Below are 9,808 nucleotides of genomic sequence, written 5' to 3'. Positions count from 1 at the left end.
TTGGAATGAAATGTTAGAGCATTGGCAATAGGACCATAGATTCCACTAAAAACATCATCATAAAATAAATAAAAAGTGAAAAACATAGTCTTAGAGCATTTTTATTTAACATAAAATATTCTCTATTTTAAAAAGTCATTCTTTAAAATTATATTCCTTCTATCTCATTTATATAGGCTTCCTTTTTTTCTTGTCCCAATTCCCAAATATATAGTTGTTCACGAAATTATTATTCCTATTTAAATCAGCAAGTGTACGATTTGCAACAAGTAATAAAGTGAAATTTAGAGTTCTGAATGTCGTTTCACGGAGATTAAGTAGTTTAGTTTTACCTATCTCAGCTTTAAGCGAAACCAAATTATCAAATGTGAATTTTATAACGTGATTAGACCTAGAATAGACTATTTATGAAATTATATATGAATTTAAATGAAGAAAAATGCAAATTGGGATTTGAATGCAACTTTGATGAAATTCACAAATTAAAGTGCACTAGGATCACAAATCTCCATGCAACGCTTACTTTCAACCCTAGTACTACAAATTGACAAAACGCTTGAAGTTTTAAAGAATCAATGCTCCTATTTTATCCAACGATCTCTCTTAAGTATTGTTGAACATACTCTCATATATCACCTGACTATATCTCCATGATAAATGCACATATACAAGAATACATGAGATTTTTGTAAAAACTTATAGATTCATACAGGGCATAGCGGTATATCTCTTTCCTCTATCAAACCCTACGATGATTTATACCTTGTCGAACCTATTTCCTTTCTCTCAAATGCATGAAATAAGTCACCAAACTCACATAATCACGTGCACATAATTATAAAAGAAATTAACTATATATAAATCATTCAAAATTCATGAAACGTGTTCTATTGCCAACATTGTAAAACTAGAAATCAAAAGTTCACATCACAAGGTTCATCGTTCTCCTAGTACAGAAATTCATAGCCTAACATGGAAAAAATAAGACAATACACAGAAACTTGAAGAAACGACATCACTGGGTTAATAATGTACTTAAATTCCCGTCGATTTTCATGTTTTCCTTTGTTATTGTGGCTCAAATCCTCCTTCGAAGTGTGTTCTTGTGTCTCCCAATGCGTTCTCCTTTTAATTTAATGGTTCTATGGTTTTCTTATTTTTCTCGCGACCTCTTTCTATAAGTGTTTGAAGCAAAGAAGGAATCTGAAAATCGAACAACATTTTGTATCATGCGACTGCATGGTTCAACAACCTAGCTCCCTTTGAAGTTCTGCAACCCTCCATGCGACCGCATGGTGTTTCCCTTCTTTCAACTTCCTCATTTTGGTCCCCGAACTTCCAATCTCGTATGTTTGACTTCTCTTCTCCATTTTCTTCTCCCAATACTTCAAATCATCAATCAATTGGCCCTTCTTTTCTCCATTTTCTTCTCCCAATACTTCAAATCATCAACCAATTGGCCCTTAATCATTTAAAATCTTCGTTTATGCCTTTGGTTCACCTTTCGATTATTTACACTTTGGTACCTGAACTTTTGTTCTTTTTCACTTTGGTCATTTTTCTTCATTTTCTTCCTTCTAACTTCCCATATTATCACCAAGTTGGTACGTAGCTCGTTAATAATTCTCGATTCATCCTTCGGGTCATCTTTCAATTATTTGCATTTTTGTCCTTGAACTTTTGTTTTCTTTCATTTTGGCCCCATTTTTTGCATTTTTTCTTCTTGAATCCCGTCATATCCATCAATATAGTTCTACAAAACAAAAATTATACAGAATTAGCCTTAATTCAAACACTTCGATCAACAATTAGTCATATTTTGTGACAAATAAATATGTAAAAACGCACTTATTAATAGTCATATTTCTTAATTTAGAATATTTTGTTTTGTTCCTTTACTAATATACATTTATTTAATTTGCCTAGTTACAATCAATTTTTTCCACTTAATTTGCATACTTTGTGATATCATCCAAGTACATGCACATTTCCCAATAATTTGCCTACTTTTTGAAATCAGTTTTCAAATTCTTTACTAATTCTGACAATAATTTACTACTAATTGTTGAAAATTAAATCGGGGTAAACTAAAAAATTTCTTAGCAGAAATTACTTTTTCAATAACATTAAATAAAATTTCTTAATTCTTGTGAAAAATAAAACAAGCCTATTTAAAATGGAATGAGGAGGTATTCAAAAAACTCTTCAAACTAACATTATAATCTAAAGAGTGGGTCTTTGAGAGTCAAATCCACTCTCTATAATTAAATGCATTCAATGTATTTTGATTTTTAATATAAGAAAATAATATAATAATTTAGAGGAAAGTTAATGGCAAAACGATAAATATTTTTTGAAAGTATTAAAATTAAGTATCAAATATAAAGTGTATGTTGGAGTATTTAAAAATTTTTATTCTCTAAATTTATAGATGCTCTCTAAGAGCATCTTGAAGAAAATCTTTATTTTTAAATAGCATATTCTATTATTTGGAAAGCTACTATAAATGTAGAATATTAAAATTTTGAAGTATTCCAACAAACTTTTTATGTTTAACACTTAGTTTTACAATTTTCAAAAAATATTTATTATTATTCTTTATTTTTATTTTAACTAACTTTTTTTTAGATTATTTTATTATTTTTTATATTGAAAATTGAAACACTTTAAATGCATTTAATTATAGTGAGTTGGTTTTGCTTTCCAAATTTAGAGAGTCAAACTCACTATCTAAATTAAAAATGTTAATTTAAAGAGTCTATTAAAATATGATTTTAAAGGTAAAACTCCTTAAAATAAAGAGCAATGCATGTTTAAATAGTCTTTTGAAAATATTCTAAATTATAGAATATTGATGCTCTTTAAAAATAGAAAATATCTTGGATATGATTTTAGTTTAGGATTTGTGTGCCCCACATTTAGGAGAATAAATTTTATTATAGTAATTTCTTCTTCTTCTTTTTTTTTTTGGAAGAAGAAGAAGAATTTGTGGCTAAAAAGAAAAAAAAAATTAAAACTTATGTGCAAAATTATTTTATTCGGAAACTACATGGTTGAAACTTGAAAATGAATTTGGAAAAAAAATGAACTTTTAAATAATATGATTCAAATAGAGACTACTTTTTTTTAATTTATCTTCGTTGTCTCCAGTCTCCACGTCCTCTCTTTCTGTCACATTCACAATTGCATCAGAGATAGGGGCAAAGCTACATAGAGGGTAGTGCAGGCTTCAATCTTCACTGGACTTTGGACTGGACACAAAAAAGTCCAGTATACCTACACTGGACCAAGATGAGAAAAAGAAAGGGAAAGAAGTGAAGTAGAGAGCGTGCATTGATATATAAAGATCCAAAATACAATTGATTAATGCAGAGTCTTGAAGAGAAATAATTCAATATTTTCATAAAAGGAAATTAAAAACAAATGTTGATCAAATTTCAGAACAATGCGTATTACAATAGAACAAATTTCAGATCATGATCTTCATCGATAAGTTGAAAATTCAAATCAAATAATTTGTTTTACAATAAAGAGCAAAAAGGGAAAGAAAATACAAGAGTACAGATCTGAGTTTGAGAATAACAAGTACAATTAGGTGTACATGTATGCAGGTTGTGCTTGGTGTACATAATTTGGGTATTTAGGGTGTTTACACCCCTCACATGAGGTGAGATCGTGTCGCCCGAGCACCCTTATGTACATATTTTGTGTACACCAAAACTTATCCTTCACTTTTCATATCTACACTTCACAGAGAGGGGGGAGAGAGCCTTGAAAGAAGAAGAAAATGTGTGAAATTTTTAGAAAAAGAGTTCACGTGTTAAATGCTAATTCTAAATTTGACTTTCCTAAAATACAGTATTAAATTGATAAGTGATAAGTCGATGCCTGATAAATTAGCGATAATTTTCACGATAATAATTCATCACTCCTAACAAAAAAAGAAAAGAAAAGAATAATCAACTATTAGTTGTATTAATAATCTCAAATCAGTGTTATTTTATGAGGTGGGTATCCAAGTGCGGCAAGAGAGATGCTTGAGGGTGGATCACTAAAACAATTTACACATTTTATAACATTTATACATAGCATTCTTGTTGAGAATGCTATAAATTAAAATAGAACATTATCTAAACGTGATATAATAGCATTTTTAAACAAGCTTCCAAATAAATAAATAAAAAAGCCCAAAATCTTTCCCTCCCTATATTTTACCAAAACATATACGCGTCCTGCAGCTTTTACCCTAAGAATATATCAATTCTCCTAAATCCTTCCCTGCGTTGTTTTCTCCTCATCTCCATCTCTCGTTCGCGCGGTCCAAGGGATTTTGTGAGTTTCTTCGCCTCTCTATCTCTCTTTCGGTATAGGGAATTCGTGAATCCCTACTTAATTTCTTCTCAACTCTATCTCCGTTTCAATCTGGAAGTTTATGTGAATTTCTACGCCTCTGCATCTTTCTGTCGGTCTAGGTGATTTTGTTTCAAAAAATTCCCCCAAATAACAATGAATTCATCCCAAATTTTCATATATCGTTGTTGATTCTATTATTTCTATTTGTTCTGCATATTTTATTTTTTCAATTGTGAAAGGAAAGTGTTGACGGATATAAGGTTTGAATCGGGAAATCGATGGAAATCGTTTCTTCTTCACATCCTAGGGAAGATATTTCTTCTTCTTCTTTTTTTTTTTGATTTTGCAACTCTGGGTAGTAAACTCTGGTTTACGTATAAAACACTTGATGGACTTCAAGTAAAGGGAAGAAAGAGGATAGGGGAGAAACATATTATATTTCTTCATAATTCTCAATCTAGTCATTATTTTTTAGGCTTGACGTGAGATTGTTCTTGCGGCTTCGGGTGTAAAAAAATATTATGTGATTATTTCACATAGTGGAATCATTGGACTGAGGGTTGTGTGATGCATCTATATGTCTGTACCCTTTCTCTTGTTCACGGTCTGTTGAAACATTTTCAGGATTCTATATTACACTTATGTAATAATAGAAAAGAGATTTTCAGGATATCTTGTGGATGATGTTAGACATAGTTATTTGAGAACGTTAAAATAGGCAAAACCATTTGGATTACATTGTATAATATGTGATTTTCATGCGGCGATATAGGTTTCTTCATTAAATAGAGTAAATGAATCCAAATCATCAATGTAGCATGATGTTTTTGTAATTGCCCGTGGCATCATTTTATTTTTCTTCCTGTTCTCGATCTCGAGTTGCCTAGGGACCTGTTTTCTCGACTTATTTGTGAAGCACTTTATGTTAAAAATCAGTACCTTTAATAAGAGTGTGGTGAGAGTAAGTTACTGGAGATTGGTTTTTGCTATCTATTTTAGTTGTTCTTTTATTCTCTTTCATTCTTTAGTTTCACCAAGACATGTAGTTGAGTATTTGTACATGTTACTCTTAAAAGATTGCACGTTCTTTTTAATTTTATACAATTAAGCGGGTTGAAAGTTGATTGTTGATTATCTACTAACTTACCAATAAATCGAATGCTTTATTTCCAATTTATCTTCATATTTTATTTAAGAGTATTAAAACTTCAATCCAAGATAACTACCATTTGCAATATTTTTGAATATTAACATACGCAAATTGAATTAATTGTTCTGCTGACATGAATAAAGTTTTCTAGAGGATTGCTAATTAGATGCCCAAATATAACCAGTCAGCTGCAATGCCTCTTACTTCAGTTTTGGTCTTTTGATTGATTAATAAAATTCAAGTTTTGGAGTTTTCTCCAACTGGATTGTTATAGGATGAAAATAAAAATTGCGATTTCCATTGTAGTTGGGCATTACGGCATCCTATGCACGGCGGAGTGCTCGACAAGTTCTTATCATTTTTATTTTATTTTTTGATAAAACTAAAATAAATAAATAAATAAAAGGAACAATGACATTTCAAATCTTAGTACTGAAGTTTATTTCAGATTACTATTTTTTTTAAAATGGATTAATTGAATCAGCATGTTACCAAAGTAACGTCTCTTATCTAAATTAATTTATTTGGAATATTAGGAAGGTCGTATGTACGTAATTTATGCAGATATTCATTGGCACAAAGGAATATTAGGAAGGTCGTGTGTACGTAAATTATGGATAAAGAATGGGTGCGTCTTAACATGTAGTTTGTACTTTGTCATGTAATTTATATACTTTATATTTTAAGATAATGTCTTAGAATATTGTCTTTTAAAATTGTTAGGGCCTCACAAGAGTACATAAAAGCTTCGGAAAAATTTGTTGTTACTACTCATCATAATTTAGGCAAACCAAATAAAATTTTATGTCCTTGTAAAGATTGTCGAAACTTAACCATCAATATGTAGATATCGTTCACGAGCATCTGGTCATAAGAGGGAATAGATTCGACTTACACAAATTGGTTTCACCATGGAGAAAGATTAATTAGTAATGTTGATACTGCAAATAAGACGGAAATATTCAACTTGTTTGAAACTGCACATACGAATGAAGAACATAACAAGGAAGTTTTTGAAGAGAATTTGGATGATGACATTAGTCGATTGGTGAAGGATGCTGAAACTCCGTTGTATCCGAGAAATGAAAAATACACAAAGCTATCTTCAATTGTGACCTTATATAAGCTTAAAACTATTAATGGTTGGTCAGATAATAGCTTTACAGAATTTCTAAACATATTACATGATATGTTACCTGAAGGTAATGTAATTCCTACATCCACAATATGCGTAAGAAAATTTCTAAAGACATTTGATTTAGGATATAAGAAGATTCATGTATGTGTTAATAATTGCTGTTTGTTTAGAAACGATAAAAAGGAACTAGATAGTTGTCCAAAATTTGGATCTTCGAGATGGGAGGTCGATAAGCAGACACGAAAGAGTAAAAATGGTGTACTTGCTAAAGTCTTAAGATACTTTCTTATAAAATCTAGATTCTAGAGGATGTTTAGTAAACCGAAGATGGCTGAATCATTAATATCGCATTCAACCAATCAGAGTGTTGATAGTAAAATGCGTCATCAAGTGGATTCTCCATCTTGGGCTTTAATTGACAACAAGTGGCCAGAGTTTGCAAATAATCCACGCAATCTTAGGCTTGAGCTTGCTACAGATGGTTTCAATCCATTCAACAATTTCAACTCTACATATAGTTGTTAGCCAGTGATGTTGGTCATTTATAATCTACCACCATGGTTATGTATGAAAAAAGAAAATATCATGTTGTCATTGTTAATTCCAGGGCCTAAACAACTTGGGAATGATATTGATATATTTTGAAACCATTTATAGATGACTTGAACGAATTGTGGAATATTGGGGTGAATGTGTATGATGCACACACTAATGCAGTCTTCAACTTGACAGCAATACTTATGTGGACTACTAATGATTTACCAGCTCTTGAAAATTTAGCTGGATGTAAAATTAAGGGTAGGACAGGTTGCCCTATAAAATGCTACGTAAAAGTTTTTTATAACACTTTATAATAGAGGTATGACTTTTAATAACACCATCTACAATAACATTTTGGAAAATGCTATGAAACATGATAGATAACATTTTTCGCAAGCTATAGAAGCCTTGATATGTTGTAGTGAAGATGGCAACAACAAAAAAAAAAAACTCGTTAAATTTGATATTCACGGAGTCTGGTTCCATAACTCGCCTAATTAGGTAAACGGGATGACGGTCGTTGCCTTGAAACATATATGGAGTACAAAAAACATGAACTATTTCTCTTCATTACTCTAAATTGATCGCTAGCTCTTTTCGTTCATACACTAATTTTGACAAAAAGAATCACTGTAGCTGATACCTATAAATGTGTTCACACTAGACAAAATACTTAGCTCCGCTTCTGATCAGAGATGCTTTTCTCAACATCTTCCATTTTACTGTGTCGTATGTACAACAATCAACCTTGTTGCGACTCTTGCTTTCCTTTTTTACTAGTGAAGTAAATGTTGTTGGTGAAGTGTGGCTTGCTGAAATTGATCATGGGAGAACTTATTTTGTGAGATATTTTTTATTGATCATAGTGAAATACGATTTCTTTCTAACTTATTATTTTGAGTTTATAATTTTATTATAATCTTTTTATTTTAATTGTCTAACTTTTTAAGTACTTATAAGATGTGAATCCTAAAGAATATGCCATTACAAAGTAATAAAAGTTATTTATGCAAAGTCAAGTCATGCTACCTGTACAACTTTGGTTGACAAACTTCACACTTGGCAACATCACGTTCATTCATTTTGAAAATTGTTAAAAATTATTTTTTAAATCGACAATATGTAATTTGACACCAACAAGATTGATAACAATGGTTATCAACTAAAGTTGTAATAACTTAATTGCAAAAAAATTCACCAAATAAATATACACCAAAAAGGGCTTTCAATTTCCTGTTTGATTTCTTGAAAAACGCTTGGCTAAGTTTTAAAGCTTTTTAAAAAGAAATTTTTTAGAGTTCATTAGGATTAAAGGACCTTCTTGTAAAGAGCATTTAAACTAGCCATACATGGTAACTTGGGGTTTTGAAGTAGCTCCTTGAGGTTTCTCAGTGGTTACTTGGAATTTAGGGACTTAATCGAAAAAATCTTAATAGAGTTAAATACTCTTTGATAATAAAATTAATTTCAAGTCGTTAAAGCATCGCATGTTAGATAATTTAATATTTTAAATTACTGAATCTTTCATGTTAAATCATCGAGAAATATAAGAATTAAAGCGGAAGCATACCTGAATCTGACATGGTTAATACAATATGAATTTCGCGGTATGATCTTCCAAATCTACACGCAGTCTCCTTTTCCTCTCTGTGATGGGATGCAGTAGAGAATGAATAATTCGTTGCGTGTGATCTGGGGACCATAACCTATTTATATGGAGATGCCCTTTGACCTAATTCGGCCCATCATAAAATTAGGATTTGGGCCCGATCTCTACACATATGTAAACCCATACTTTAATTGGATACATTAAAGCCCAAAATCGAAACCTTATTATATCACTTTAATCGGGCTCAACCGAATTCGATAGCCTACAATTTAACACACAATTATTTACACATACAAGCCCATCTTTAATTAAAAAATCCTTACAATCTCCCACTTGGGCTATATGTGTCACCTTATAATTGTGCATTAAACATAACATTATGAGTACTCAGAATTTTGCTATCATTACCGAATGTATCCCTAAACAATCCCTTCCATCAATCATATCAACATAGAATCAAAGCGGCTTTCACTACTTTCACGTAGCTAAACCCATCAATGGTCACGTATATCAATATAATCGAATGACATGGATCAAGCATGGATGTGTAGCATGGAAATTAAATGTAATGTGATTTGTAACATGCCTATTTCCAACTGGTCCACCTTAATACTTTAGTGAGATCATTTTAAACAAGTTCAGAGATAATTAACCAAATAACTTTAACTTTAAACCGTACCCAAAATAACAGTACATGTGTCCAATATGAAAAAAAAAACAAAGATACAAACTCCCACTAAAATTAGATATCCTCAAGAGACATTACACCCATATGAGCAGTGTGCTCATGAAAGACCTTGGGTATCAATCCCTTAGTAAGCGGATCCGCAACCATGGAGTTTGTCCCAATATGCTCTATTGACACCTGTCCACTCTGAACTCTTTCTTTAACAGCAAGGAACTTGATCTCTATGTGTTTTGACTTTGTCGAGCTCCTGTTGTTATTGGAATACAACACTGTTGATTTATTGTCACAAAATATCTTAAGTGGTCTTTCTATATTGTCCACAATACGCAG

This window comes from Olea europaea, unplaced genomic scaffold (genome assembly GCF_002742605.1).
Source record: "Olea europaea var. sylvestris unplaced genomic scaffold, O_europaea_v1 scaffold809, whole genome shotgun sequence".
Taxonomy (NCBI): domain Eukaryota; kingdom Viridiplantae; phylum Streptophyta; class Magnoliopsida; order Lamiales; family Oleaceae; genus Olea; species Olea europaea.
This window is presented reverse-complemented; position numbering follows the sequence as displayed.